Source organism: Battus philenor, unplaced genomic scaffold (assembly GCF_028537555.1).
Source record: "Battus philenor isolate CCGP_79_NKW_IND1 unplaced genomic scaffold, ilBatPhil1.0.hap1 SCAF_18, whole genome shotgun sequence".
In the NCBI taxonomy this organism is placed as follows: Eukaryota; Metazoa; Arthropoda; class Insecta; order Lepidoptera; family Papilionidae; genus Battus; species Battus philenor.
The window spans coordinates 12,813,407-12,829,793 of NW_027181680.1; the positions used below are offsets into that span (position 1 = coordinate 12,813,407).

A 16,387-nucleotide genomic window follows, 5' to 3' on the forward strand; every position below is an offset into this window, starting at 1 on the left:
GGGCGTCCATCGGCTGAAAAGAAGAAGTATTTATATTTTTTATCAGAATGCAACAGGCTAATGAAAATAATAATAACAATACAGTAAATATTACACCATTTATCTAATAGATTCAGGCGTTACTTTGCGGAAGTCAATCACAAAAAAGAAAAGGACTAATATATAGCTACTTCCGCTATGTAGCAGTAACACAACACACAACTACCACCATTAAATCACTCACGTGTTTCACCCCTCCACGGGGCATCCTCAGGAGTAATGTTACACCGATTAGTGACACGACACTCGGTGTTTCGCACACACGTAGTGGTGTAATTCCCGCATGTGCATTTATCAGCGGGTTAGCGAGCGGTGCACTTTATTGCACGACTACTGTTACATAGCGGAAGTAGCTATATATTAGTCGTTTTCTTAATAAATCATTTAAATATTTTTAAAACGCTTTTACGCACTTCATTTTATTAATTTGGTTTATTAATTTGAAACCATAGATTTTTATATAAGGTGCAACATACAGTGAGCTAGCAAAAGAATAAAGCGTTTTCGAAATCTAAATCACTATCACAACAACACAACAATCACTCCTTAGCTTTTACATCTGTAACCCATCACACGATTGTCGTCTTTTAATAACCAAATTATTCTTAGCGTGTTTTATTTTTTTATGACAAAGTTACACTACCGTTCGGCGATACAAACGGTAGTATTGACCGTTATAATATAAAAATGAAATTAATTCAAAATTCCGCATTACGAATAACAGACACTCGGTCAATTACCACGTCGCTTAGCGTGTAACAGTTACTCTTGCGTTCAGCTAACGCTTCTCGCTGCTCTGTGCTCGAGTTAACACGAAGGCGGTGCTAATGGCACTGTTTGTATGTCCACAACCTATTTCAACTACCAGCGCACTCGCCGAAACATCTACAGCTGCGATATAAAAAAAATAACACTCACGGATCAAACTAAAGATATATATGATCTACGGTAAAATGTATATGCGAGCAAAAACAGATACATAAATAAGGGTTATACTCGATACCCGGCATTTAATCTTAAAAATTCATACTTTGTACGTTAATTATATAGTATTGTCACTGATAAATAAACTAGTTTCTAGAGGATAGGCAGCAGCGTCTCCTGCGTACCATAATATCATACTGCAATCGCCAATTCTGACAAACTTGGTGATTATAGTATATCTCTTTACAGACAAAATCCTTTTTTAATGAGAGCACTATGCCTTGTTTGGACTTCTATCAGCAGTAAAGAAGAAAAAGAAGAAGTGGTAACCCTGCGATAGAGTACTGACACTTGTAATAGTAGGTTCAATACCCGGTATATAATCCTGTATACTTATATACTTCATCCTAAGTAAGAGAAGGACCAGTATTTAGCCACTTCCGCACATGCAGTGGTAGACGTGCAACAAAATGCACCGCCCACCAGCCCGCTGATAAATGCGCATGCGGCAAACAATGCGAACTACACAACTACCACCGTCAAATCACTCAACACGTGTTTCACCTCTCCACGGGGCATCTTCAGGAGTTATGGTACACCGATTAGTGCCAAACACAGAGTGGCTACTTTATGCATTAATTATATAGGATTGTTACTGTGCATAAACAAGTTTCCAAAGGTTGGTCAGCAACGTTCTCTGTATAGCAAATACCATACTGCGATCTCCAATTCTACCAAGCGTGGTGATTATGGTATATCTCTTTACAAACAAAATCCTCTTTCAAAGAGAAACCTATACCTTGCAGTGGGAGTCTATGGACTGAAACGACGATAATTGTTTGAAAAAATGCCTGAAAAAAAGCATTAAATGAAAACGTGAATGAAAAACGTGTGTGATTCCAGAGTTCCAAACTCGACTTCATTTAGATTTTTTGCATATCACTTTTACATATATCAAATACAGTAGTCCGAGAAATTCGTCACTAAGCTATATTATCATTTAAAAATATCTAATTACATTTTTTACGAGTTTCACTTAATATATTTTGTGTCCGAAAAAAAATATTTGTAAAGGTCATTGACCTTATAAATAAACATTGAACGTTTGTTATTGTGTGTGGTTTATTCTGTACGTACATCGCGGTGAAGATATGTCAATTATTTGTAAGATGAAACGGTTCAAAGATCTTTTTAACGCGGCCATGTTTGTTTTTCTAGTGTAAAGTTTGGAAACTTGTGGGACGTTCAAGAAATTTAGTTATCTATTTTTCTCTTTGCGTTCGTTACCTTGAGATGTTTTATTTTCCACTGCTATATGTATTACTATCACTGAAACAGAATATACAGGATGATTGGTTACATATAACCAAATGGCTTTAAATAAGTGAATATATATATATACATATATATATATATATATATATATATATATTTTATATATACATACATACATATATACATATATACATATATATATGGTAATCGGGATACAGGGATTGAAATTTAAAGTCCTTCGTGGCGCACAAATATTTACTTTAAAAAGAATTCCTAACCTAAAACTGCGCATGCTCCTTCGTCGTTCAACTGTCGTCCGTCTCCCTTCCTCTTATACGCCTCTCGCTTGTACCATCTGACATTTCTATTCATGCTTGCTCTTACGTTCCATTCCATATATATATATATAAAATAACGATTTCATAAATAATATCTTAATGACAATATAGTAAGATCAACTGTTTTTTATGTTTGAATTACTACTTAAGAAAATTAATTATTATTTACTATATATTGTCCTTCAGGTTTTGATCTGCAAGAAGTTATTGGCCCATCACAATCTATTGGTGTCATAGTGATTGTTAGAGTGATGAAAACAAATGAGGAAATCATTCAAGCATTTAAAGCTTTTATACTTTTAACCAAAGTAATGAAGGATGTACTAACCAGAAACGATACGTGTTTTCCCAGAACTACGGCGCCCACTGCAAAAAGTGATAAAATAAGGCATAAATCAATCAAAAATTAATCCATTAAAAATAGACAAAAAAATAACAATAAATAAGCTATATTATGATGCTAAAAGCCATCTATTAGACTAACAGATGGCACGCATACATGATTATTCTTCTTTTCAGCAGATAGACGTACATTGCAAGGCATAGGCTTTTCTCAAAGGTTACCACGATTACTGGTCTTGTAATGCCCGTATCCAGCACTTCCCGTATCCAGCAACTTCCCGTGACATTAACTATGTCGTTGTCCACCTAGTGGGAGCCTGCCCACGCTGCGTCTACCGGCACGTGGTCGCCACTCGAGAACTGCCACTTAAGACGAGCAATTCTTCGAGCTACGTCGGTGATTTTGATTCTTTTTCAGATCTCCACACTTCTGATTCAATCTCGCAGCGAAACTCCGAGCAAAGCTCTCTCCATTGCTCTCTGTGTGACCTCAAGCTTCTAATAAGGCTTTGTCATAAGCGACCGCGTCTCAGGTCCGTATGTCTTCACCGACAAAAGGCCACTCGAGAACCTTTCGGCCTTAACGGAACCCATAATTATAACATTAACATTTAGATTCACCTGAAGCAATCATAAGAGCTAGTGTTAACTAATTTGATAGAGTAAGTAAGAAATTACGAAAGAAAATCGTGCCTCGCAGCTGGGAGAAGAAAGATCCGTATCAAACAGCTGCAAACCTCAACTGTCTGCGTTTACTAAAAACGAAAAAAATATTGTAAAAAAAGCACTAGCGATAAAAATTTGAATTAATAAAAAAGAGGTAGTACAATGTCTCTATCGTTTTAGGGTAGTGGTGTAAGACTATAAATAAAAAATCATGTAACCAATCACTCTGTATAAAAAAGGAATATAAGAAAAGCCCAATGTTTGTCATAGTTTTTCTCTATCAACTTCAATAATTGGCGTTCTTTAATCAATATAACATGAAGCAGATTATCAAAAATGTATATGCAAAAAACATTATCTTTGTAAATGTTTATTTATAACGCAAATAAAATGATTCAAAATCAATTATTCAGTACAATGCTACATTGTGATATGTAAATGAACATCAGAATGCTATAGTAATCGACAATTTCCATCACCTAAAAGGAAATACTGGATTTCTTTGATATCATCTTTAAATGCGCAATGAATCTTCTGTTAAAGGAGTTTTAGAATTCCCACAGTAGGTGACAATGTATCGCAAAATTTACACTCCCGTTCGTAATTTGTAAACTGAAACATTTTGTACGCAAATAGGATTCAATCAAAATTGCCACATATAGTAATGGCAAAAAAATATATCCATTGTGTGCAGCGCAATTGATGTTTATCATAGGATTTTATGGTTATTGAGTCGCTTAGAGTTAAATAGCTGGTAGGAGCTATAGTGTCATCGTCATCCGCGAATCGAAAAGGGGAATTCCACAGAAATATAATTGTTTATATACATCGACCGATAGATGGCGCTTTACAATTTTAATTAGTTCGTCATTGTTTTGATAGTTTTAAATCGGTATAAATACTAAGCTTGATGAATATACAAACTTCTACATCGGACTTTCAGTCTTGGGTACTCGAGTACAATTTTGACTCAAAATTTTTCCAGGTTTTTTCTATTTGCTCACTCTTTATCCATCTTAATATCATTCACTCATTCTTTTTTTCCCTCTATCTCTCATTCTTGTTCATTCCTTTACCTTTAATACATCGCCGCTTTTACTTTGCAATTCCTTCCAGACTGCCATTTTACTAAATTTTGCTGTCTATATTTCCTCCTTTTATCCTTTAACATTTTATAACTCTTTCATTTCTTTGATTATTTACATCTTAATCACATTTTTATCACATAATTAGTACTACTTTTACCATACTATGGTTGTCTGTAAGAGATTGTGTCGTGTGATAAGACGGGCGGTCTTTGCACTTTTTTGAATGTTATTGTGAAACTATTTAAATATATCCTAAAGTGTACAATAAAGAATATTTAAAAAAATAATATCTCAGGCATAATTTACAATTTATCTTCTTTTCATTTTCCCACAATTAGATTGTTTTATTATTTTTTTATTACTTTCCCTAAAACCTGTTAGGACTTCGTTTTATTGTTACCTCCAAGACCTACTGCCACTAGGAATAATCTCACAAGCTAGTCCTGCTGGGTATAAGTTTCTGTTGGAAGGTCAAATGAGTAATCTGCGTTCCATTATACATCCAAGGTATTAAACATTTGAATTGCAAGTGACAACAATACTGAGTTTATTTTAGGCTTCTCTCACTTCAGAGTGCGTTTACAACCCTAACTTTATATTGAAGGATGTATTTATAAGGCTGCTATCTGATTCCAGTTTCTAAATATTCTATGAAATTAGGATTATTAGGTATTTTTCTCACGACGAACACATGTGATCAGTTTAAATATTTAAAAAAAATGGATAATAAACATTACAAAACAACATTAAACCGTCTTGCCGCATCCATGTTATAGTGGATCCGTAAACATCGAAGCTCGGCGTCGGTGCATCGCCCTTGAACGTTTATTTACATTATTGTACAGAAACCACGCGCCCGAATGTACGAATGTTTATAGATGTACGCGCTAAGAGAATAACGGATGCGGCGTGCACGGACATTTCTACAAATCGTTTCCGCTTGTTTCAACGTAATAATACTTTCTAAAAATATTTGAACGGATCGCATTCTATCTAATGCTTTTGTTTTTGTTGGCGTAGATTTAAAACAGATGCGCGAAGCACGTGATGTTTAGGGTTCCCCGATTACTAAGTAAATCTATTTTTACTCTGTACACCTCAGATTGATTTTTTTCTCTTTTCTTTATTCTCTCTAATGCAAATGCGATCCAAAACAATGTTCGATATTTCTATCATATTGATTATTCATTTAAATAAAACCGCTTAAAATATAAAAACGTATTTTACTTTTTAATAAATGTACATAAGAGATGTTTTTATTTATATATTACAATGTATTTATTATGAGTATATATAAACGCATGATATACAAAGGCCTTTCCCAAAGATGTTTAGATAGGATGTACAATAATCTCCACACTTGGCAGACAAGTTGGAGGCACTGTAATATTATGATACGAAGAGGACGCTGCTGTCTATCCTACCCTTTACTTGTCCTTTTTCTATTTACATTTATTTATTTATAAAGAAAACAAAATGTATGAAAGATCGCATATAACAAGCTTTCACAGTTATTCATGGTATAATTTCACGTATGTTTAATATTAAATATGACAAAACTGATTACACATTTTTAAAGGTAACGAAAACATAAGTCGCATTCCGTGCGCCACCTATCGAATTTTCAAAGAACTGTTTTGTTAATAGTCGTTTTACCCCACCTATAGCCTATAGTTAAATATATCATATGTCAGATCCAAGTGATGAGGAACTTCGATAAATGCTTTCGTATCGTATCGACGAAGTTGTAAGAGCCCCAAAAGGCTAAGAACAAGTGCAACAACCAGAATACAGAAGTTTTCGTACTGATCGACGTTGCTCGAAGAATTGCTTGTCTCAACTGGCAGCGGGCAGTGCATATCGTTTGTGCAACCTGTGACCTAAGTGACTACTAACCTTACTAAGTGGACCTACGACATTGTACGGTCATAGTGTCGATCTTTGCGGGAGGTCTGAACCTTGCAGTGAGCGTCTATCGGAAAAGAAGTCTGTTCGGGACTATGCGTTGTCCTCTTGAGTTTATTTAACATTACATTATTTCAAAACTAAGTAACAAGCTACTGCCATATAGACCAGTGATTCCCAAAGTTTTCCATATCGACCCCTAGGGGTCTACGACAACCTGCAAGGGGTCTACGTCAGCAAAAAAAATTTGGGGGTCCATGAAATGAAAATGGGGGTCCACGATAGTGTATCTCAACACATACACTGATAGTACCTATTTACTTACATCATACTATCTTATAATATCAAAACATTTACATTATTTATAAAAGTACCTATGAAGTAAAAAAATATTGCTTATGTTATTTTATTTATATTTAATGTTACGTATATTTTACATAACAGATACAAAATTTTATTTTGAGTAGTTTTAATTTAAATTCAATTAATAAATGTGTAAATTAACATGTGTTTTTACTTTCAGTTTTTAACACTAAACTTCACTACAGTTAGAAATTTACAGGAAATCAATATCAGGTAAGTAGGGGGTCTACCCAACACGGAAAAACATGGCAAGGGGTCTACGACACAAAAAAGTTGGGGAAACTCTGGTATAGACAAAGCTCAAACATTGTTATTTATTCTTACGTATTTTAATTACGATCTCGCTATTGGTTCGTAATGCGTTGACCAATCAGAGAGCGGCACGACACCGGTAATGACCAATCCGGTATATCTACACCTAGAAAAGCTTCGCAATTATTATTTTAGTAATTAATTTTGGAATATCAATGAGAGATATTTGCTATATAAAATCATTACAGTAATACCCCGCTTTACGCCACCCCGTTATACGCGGTTTCACTATAACGCGAATTGCAAATTTCGCGCTCAAATGCCTCGAATTACGCGAAAGGGTGCGTATAAATATAATGTAGTCATCAACTTCTCTATGGTCTTTTGACCATCTGTCAAACAATTAAAAACAGTGTTGGGTGTTATGAACGTATTTTACAAGAACGTAAACAAAACGTTACCCAAAAGACAATTGATGTATTTTTCTGTAAAAAACAAAGAGTATGTATTGCATAAAGTGTTCCTAGAATTAAAGTGATTGATTAAAATGATTTGTATTTTTTTGTAATAATTTTTGACTATGTTTAATCATAAACCTCGCTATACGCAAATTTCAGTTAACGCGATTTTTTTTGGAACGTATCCCTCGCGTAAAGCGGGGTATTACTGTATTATGTTATCCATGTCTACGTGGTACTAGAAGCTCTCGACCTCGTATTACTGATTCAAAAGGAAGCGTACCAAGAAATTATCCTTTCAACAAGCGCAAAGCGGCTAGTTCGAACATTTAAGAAAGAAAATTCTAGAACATTATGGAAAGCAGATGAAATATGATAGTCGATACTGGAAGAGTTATCAGCGTTGGTCGATAGATACAAGCCAGATACGCCAGATATGTATCTCAAGTACATTGTTCGTTGTATTCCACAGAGACTATATCTCGTATTTAGTAAGTTAATCATTGAAACTGCGTAGTTAAAACTTCTGAACGGAAGTTTATTTGAGCCGTTCAACGTTCACCAAATCAAGAGGAGTCGAGAGTTGTAGCAGCTCTATATGTATATCATCAACTGTTATATAGAATGATGAATCATCTGTAACTGATATTTACCATCATCATTTCATCCATAGAACACTACTGGACATAGGCCTCTCCCACCATGTTCCAATACGAACAGTTTCGAATCTTGCATCACGTCTATCATAAATACATCGTTTGTTATACTCAACGTGGTATGTTCATAAAGATACAATGCTGTTGAAATGATTTGAGCGGATTAACAAGCAATTCAGGTAAAATTACGTCATCTGTGTGAAAAAAAACATCAATAGCTCCATTATACACGACGGAAAAGCACGCAAATGATTAATCAAGCAAATGTAACCCATTATACACTGTAATGTTACGTGTATAAAGATTATTATGGTATGACGTAATTACTGCGTTTTATGAGTTATTTTTACAGCCAGGAATGTGTTGTTTCATGTTAAAACAGTACAAATATAATAATACATAAAGGGTGATTGATTATAGGTATAAAAGCCTTAATGGGGTGAATGCAGAGCTTATTAGTAAGCAAAATGAAATATATAATAGATATAACTATTACACACAATATTAGTCCTTTTCTTATTTAGGATGGACTTCCGCAAGGTAACGCCTGATTCCATTAAATATCTATTACACCTAAAGCTAAATACTCTGCATAAATGATTCGACTAAAATCAAAATAGGTTCAGACATTTCAGAGATTTTCCAGAACAAACAGACAAGTAAATATTAATAATAATGTAATTTTAGTATATGTACCGTATATATATGTAGTAAATAAACTGTTATTTTAATATTACAAACAGAGACTCGATTTTATTTATATGTACAGATATTTTTATTACAAATTCAAAAGTTATGTATTCTGCAGTTAAAAATCATCAGATCCTTTTATTGACGTAGTTCAATTGACTCTATGAACCTGGATGATATAAAAGGTTAAAACATAGTCAATGCAGCTGGATTAATCACAGAAGACAGACCGGCTGCAGGTTAAAGCTGGTTCTATTTGGTTCTGTTCATTCTACACAGCCCGAAGTGAAGGCCTCGATGGCGCCCCCATTTTAGTTACGAAGCGAAGCCTTTTAGGTTTTGTCTCCTAATAAACCTTGATATATGAGAATTACAAAGAAATTAAATACATTTCTACAACTATTAAGACGCGAGCAAATGTACCGCTCGTATGTAAATATTTACATTGCTAATAATATCTCGGCAACAATTGATGAATGGATCTGTTTACACCCGTTATTAATATAACAAAGACCGCTTTGTGTAAACATTGTCTGAATTTTTGTATACACTCGCATATTTGTGTATATAGCATATTTTATTTTTGTTAAATATAATTTGAATCGCTAGGTTGTTTTGTTTATAATATGTTTTGTTTCGCGTTTACTGTACGCAGTTAGGAGAAGGATTGCCGCTATTTGATACGGATGGATCCTTCTTCAATATTTAATGGAATCAAGCGTTATTTTGTGGAAGTCCGTCCTAAGTAAGAAAAGGACCGCATGTATGCGGTGCACTTTGTTGCACGACTACCACTGCATGTGCGGAAGTGGCTAAATATTGATCCTTTTCTTACTTAGGATCCTTCTTCTCCCAGATACGAGTCACGACAGCTTTTATTATATACAATTCTTCTCAAAAATATTTTTAATGAAAAATATTATTTTTGACTTTTACCAAAATATACAATTATTTCTACATTATCATATTCGAAGTGGCTGCCTAAGCGCTACAGACCTTTAAATGCCTTTAAGTTTAAGACAATGTGCCGGGTCAACTCATCAAAATATTCTGCAGTAGATTTTTTCTTGAGGTCCGGTAAGTTGAACGAAAGTTTATTAGGGTTTTTGCAAAGGGTCATGTGGTTACCTCTTTTGGGGATAATATCTGAGTAGGTTTCGAAAGGTCTGTACTGTGAAGTCGTAACATGGGTAGGCGTTGTTGTTGATTGTTTTAAAACGTTGCCGGTACTGCTTATAGTACGCGTGCCCGCTTATCAGTTGCTATATCGCATATTTATCGTCCTTTTAAATTCCAATATAATGTGTTTAGTCTGTCTTAAAAATTACATTTTCGGACTTATCATTTTATACGGTGGATATAGTGATATAACCAAATACGTAACGTCGTCAATTCAATTAAGTTATTTATAGCTTAGATACTAAATACAAGCTGCCCTGACCATATCGCTCGAAATCTGGTCGCAGAACATCGCCGGCGCTCTCTCTTGCACCATCCAGTAATACTTGTTCCGTGTCGTAACATCAAGCTGTTAGCGTATCGCAAGTAGGTTCCACTGGAATGTGTACACAGATATATAATGGAAAAATTTACATTTTATCACGTCCGACTTATCGGAGTAATTGTTATATCAATTTGTCTTATCTAGATGATACATTCGTTTGTATGTTTAAAATTATTTTATTATTTGTTTCAGGTACGGTGACCTCTTACAACTTTTGACACAATTTAAGAAACAAATATAGAGCAATACGGTAAGAAAATACACCTATCCACCGATTTACACGGTAGATACGTTCCTGAATAAAACATGTAAATCGAAAATTAAAAATTTTCAAGTCAAAACCGTGTAAATCGAAAAACTTGCAGAAAATGCATGATTTTACTATTTAACAGTTGCGGATTTTTTTCAATAATTTTAGATGTACAAAGAAATAAAAATAAAATGCATTGACAAGTTAAAATATTTAATATATTACGGAAAAAACTGATTTTTTTTATTATTTAATTACAACAAATTAAACAGAAGAACAAAAAAGAAATTACTCTCATTCTTTTTTTCGGAATCGAAGGTTCGAATTCACTATCATCACTCCAAGTTATTTGTGCCGATTCGATATTTGGAGCAGAAATATTTACATTATGAAAGATGGTAATAAAATCGGTTATTAAAACAACAAAAAAAACTTAATTGGAAAACCGTGTAAAACGAGTTCCGTGTAAATCGGGGGATAGGTGTACAGATTCATCCTCAGTCATTTCCTCATGACTTAGAGTAGCATTATTCTTCAAATATCCATTTTAAATAATATATTTAAATGATTAAAGTAATGTAGCTGATATGTAACTCAGATGAATACCACAAAGTCCGACTTTGAACGCTCACAATGCTGTATCAAATGTAGTTCCATTGAGTGAACATGACGCGCATCATGCCCACCTATTGTCCTGACTGTACCTACTTTCGCTGCGCCGCTAGCCACCTGTCAAATCACAATGACCACCGGCTTTATTATTGTTTGATATCGTTTAAAATTTACAACCAAAACTGTCAGCAAAAGGTGTATATACCAGATATTTTAATACTTGTATGTTATTTCCACTAACTTGTTATCAACGGCTAAGACAAATATCGGTAAACGTGCACCCTTATACAGAATGTGTGACCTCCACAATTCATATATTAGTGATATTGATATATTCTCGTGCTCTCTTGTATCTTTTAAAAGACAATTTCGTTCGAAATTATTGGCTACCCACAATACAATTTAAACCATAATATAAATATATGATATAGATATATTAACAAACATAATATAAGTTTATAGACCATAGTCTTTGACCCCTGTTTATTAATGTTTTTACTTGTTCTGTCATTGTTTGACCATATGTATATGTTTTCAGTGAGATAGTTATAAGGTAGCAATTGTAACTAATTTTATATATCTATGCTTCTAGTTTGTACTTTCTTACTACTTTTTGTTACTGTTTATCTCCAATAAAGTAAATAAATAAATAAACAGAATAATACCAGGTGAGTCTGATAGAAATTATAAAATAATTAAGCATCACTATAAAGGCATTATTGAGGCTGGAAGGCTCTCATATGGCATCCACGAACTAAACAGTTGTAGCCTAGAGGACTGAGACTTAAAATACCCGGCAGTAAATATTGCACATCGACCTCTGGAAAGAGACAATCGTACGAAATACAAACAGTGTGTGCGACAGAGATAACGCTCTACGAAGCCAAAATTAGCCGATTGTCTCTTTCCAAAGGTCGATGTGCAATATTTTTCGCCGGGTACTGTACGATCTTAAGACACGTGTTCGATTTCCGGAAATTAATCTTATATAATTCACTTCTTGCATTAATTAATATAGGATTGCCACAGATCACAAACAAATTTACAGAGGATGCGGTGTGATAGGGATGCGTAAGAATTTTAGAAAGGCTTGGGTGAGACATGATGTCAAAATAGGTCGTAAAACATTGGTGTAGAATATATTTTTGTACATAAATTTCTACATTATCAAACCTTTTTAAAACGACATATAACTTTGTTATATCTACCGTCTGCAAATAGTGTATCATAGGTTTTAAGATTAAAACAAATATTCCGTTATATGATAACAGCATTCCGTTTAATTAGGTTACAGATGTAGATATGAAAGGAGGTCTGTGATATTAAATTGTATATATAATATGTACGCTATATCAACGATGGTCTGTTAATTGTAAATAAATGTCAATTTAGAAGAGAGGATGAAATTCTCAGTATATTGTATTTGATATATATCGCCTTATGGTGTTTTTATGCTCCCCGTTTTCGGGGGCCTCTAAACATAAGGAGTATTTTTCTATTATATATTATAGTCATCATAATATTTGCGATTTAATCTTTTTTTCCTTCCTAATGTAATTTTTTATTCATTCCTTTTATTTCTTCTTATTCCTTTCATTCATCACCTAACTTTCGTCGCCTTCCATGTTTACATTTTGTTCTCTTTTGCTTTATTTTTATTTTTTGTATTTTTCCTATTTCGCTCACTACATTTATCACAGATTTAAATATTTATTTTGACAAGTCTTTTACACTAGTTTTTTGTCTACTTATTTCTTTTAACGGTTTCGCTTATGACCCACGACTCTCCTCGTTGTCCATAACTGATGCGATGTCTTCATCACCCCTTGTTGCAACCGAAACTCATCGCCTTATGTTAATAACAATACATCTTCTGTATTAGTCTGTGCCATATAACTGGCATATTGAGGAATACTTTGTGAACTTATGGCTTATTTTAGAAAACAATTTATAAAAACAGTTATAAATACAATGTACTTACATTCATAACATATTTTCACCATAATACATTCATATTCTTTTGCATGGTCTGCCTTTGAGGGGCAAGGAAATGTTAGTTTAGGTTAGCAATCCTTATGTTACAAGTGAAAGATTTATAATTTATCAACTCTATTTTTGTTATTGCGTGTGGTGGAAGTCTCTTTAAGCGAAGGCCGTGTACCTTATTGCTGGACCTCCTTTCTTCAGGCCACAATCGCCATCTGTACTACACGTTGTGACCTATTCACTGTCAGTTCAGTACTTTCGTTCGTTTACGAATCTCCACATTCGACATATATGCAAAGATGTTTAATTCCGTAATAACCCTCAATTGGTGTTTCCATCGCCAAGTTAGGCACAGGATCTTAAAATATATATAATATATGTCACATAACATGACCGAATTATTTAATATTTGACAGCGAATGCTTACAGAAATTGTATCGCTTCGAGTTTAATTATTGACGTCACGATGACGTATGCCGGTGTCGGCTATCAGAGTCGAGTGGGCCATGCGGAATGTGCAATCTAGATTATAGGAACATCGATGTACTACACTCGTGATACATATCGATATGATATCGATATTAAATACAGTTGTAATGTTGAGTGCTAAGCATGAGTGCAAGGCATAAGCTTTCACCAAAGATCGCCACGATGACAGGTCATGCGGTTGCCGCATCCAGCTACTTTAATTATCTCGGTCCACCTAGTGGGAAACTCAGCCCATCGCGTGCTCTGCAGGATCGAGGTGGACGCGGTTTTGGTCCAGCCCTTCACGAGGCACGGGAGGTTCTCCAAGTACCTTCACCTGTTTAAATTCAAGAAGGACCCCTCATACTTCTGTAAACCGAGCGTGGACCAGACCGTGGTCCATCCGGTAGCCCACTGTCCCGCATTCAGAGGACTCCGGGTTGACTCCGAAAGCCGGTTAAGCAGTAAGGTTAGCGAGGACTCTATGGCATCGCTAATCAAAGACAAGAAAGCCAGACCAACGTTCCTAAAATGTGCAGAACGATTACGCAAAACGTGACAAAAAGAAACAAGAGTTGAGCTAAAATAAAAAAAATGTTAATAAAATTATAAAAACAGGCAAGTAAATAAATAAGGAATTAAAATGTTACATATAAAAATAAAAACAAAGAAATTGTAATGGTTAAGGTATGAGAAGAAACAATGTTATCGAGTAAAATGAAAAATGGATATGAAATTGAAAGAAAGAAAACAAAGGAATGAAAGATCGTAAAAGTAACAATAGAAGAGCGCGAAAAAATATTGAACAAAAACAAAGTCCCTGTCTCACCATAGATAGGCGGGTACAAGGGGTCCCCATAGAAGGGGCCTTTAAAAAAATACCTGGTGGAGGGCCTACCCGTGCCGCGTCTACCGGCTCGTGGTCGCCACTGCCTTTTAAGAAGAGCAATTCTTCGAACTACATTGATAATGTTTCTTCAACGAATCACCTCGTCTTTGATTCGATGTTACAGCGAAACTTCAAGCGTAGCCCTCTCCGTTGCTTTCTGCGTGACATCTTATGAAACCCTTCTTATTATTGTATACATGTTTTTAATTTTCTTTCTTTTGGTTACAATATAAGGCGTATACACATTAGCGTATATACTTGGCTATTCAGTAAACTCAAAAGACCAATGCGGGGACGGAGTCCTTTTCCCTTTGACAAGCTATACCAGAAAAAGACTATTCCGACTGTTTTGATTGGAAAAAGTTTTGACAAAAGTGCGTTTAGACAGACGGGGATAACTTTGAACGTTATGATTTATTTGGAAGAATAAATAAAGAATTTAAATCTTATTGACCAATTCAACTTTATGATCACAGTAGTACGTCAGACCTAATTGCTGTTTATGTCCAACCGTGGACGTCTTATGGTTGAAATGATGTTAACGATAATTTTTATTGAGTATCTAAATGGTAATAGATGGGTTATTAAGACGGGAATGCCAGTTTCAACTAGTAGAGAGAATAGAGGATAACTTCTTCTCATTAGTAATTAATAAGAAGCATCGTCAGATCTTTCTAGATTTCTGTAAAGAGTTTATAAGAGATAAGCACAGCAATAAAAGGTTATATATAATAAGTACAAATAAAAACGATAAAAAATCAGAGATAAAATTTTTAAAACTATAACGAACTCAGTCTGTGATATAGCAAATAAGTTTAAAATAAATATAAAACCAAAGAAATAAATTAATAAAATGATTAAATATAAATGAAGAATCCAGAATAGAAGGTGATGAATGCATAGAAAAGAATGGGTAGGTATGAAAGATAATGTGAAATGAAAAAAGGAGAAGCAATGGTAGACCGAAAAATTACGTGAAAAAATCATTATTTTAAAAAAGATCCCTGCTCACACACGAAAGGCTCGTACAAGCGACATAAAAATTGTAGTAGAATTGTTTTGCTTACTCTACCTAAAGATAATTTGAAAGATATTTTAATAGACAAACGCTATAAATGAACGTTAATCTAAAATGTGCAGATCTGTATCAAATTGTACGTCAATTGCAACACGCCTCGGATGTGTGCCTTATAAAATCGATAACTTCGCATTTAATACAAACAAATATTACTCGAGCCGAGAACTCATCAAAAACTAATTTGCGATTAACTAAAGTTGGACCTCGCACGGCTCGGACCTCTACAGATATACCTTCGCTTAAGCCCCGATCCAATCTCGTTCCCAGTAGCGCTGCATGCAGCTGGAATTAAGTAATCCTAGATAATTTATGTCGAAGTAAATTGGTATCTTTAAGAGTACACGAACGCCAAATTCGATTACACGTTTTGTCTAAACTAACAAATTACGCCATACGTCTTATTGCTACCATAGCTTCGGTTAAATGTCATAAAGCTTTTGCACACTTAAAGCAATGCTGTTTTATTGTTTTTTTTATTGATAGTATATAATTTTATATAACACAATGTTAGAGCAAACATAAGTCCATTTGAAACTGTTTTTAAATAGGTAAAGATATAAATCAAATTGATAAATGACATCACCATAGGTTTTCTATAATATCG

At 34.3% G+C, this 16,387-nt stretch overlaps 1 protein-coding gene across 5 annotated transcripts in view; it reads left to right on the forward strand.

Annotated features, from left to right (window-relative positions):
• Positions 1 to 16,387, forward strand: part of smash (smallish) — a 250,339-nt gene that overhangs the window by 72,866 nt on the left and 161,086 nt on the right. The window contains exon 1 of one of the 5 annotated variants that reach the window (XM_068763763.1): positions 10,721 to 10,750. The exons of the other annotated variants lie outside the window; for them this stretch is intronic. The gene's annotated coding sequence lies outside the window, so the exon portion shown is untranslated. Of the gene's footprint in view, positions 1 to 10,720; positions 10,751 to 16,387 lie in introns of those variants that run through there. 5 annotated transcript variants of the gene reach the window in all.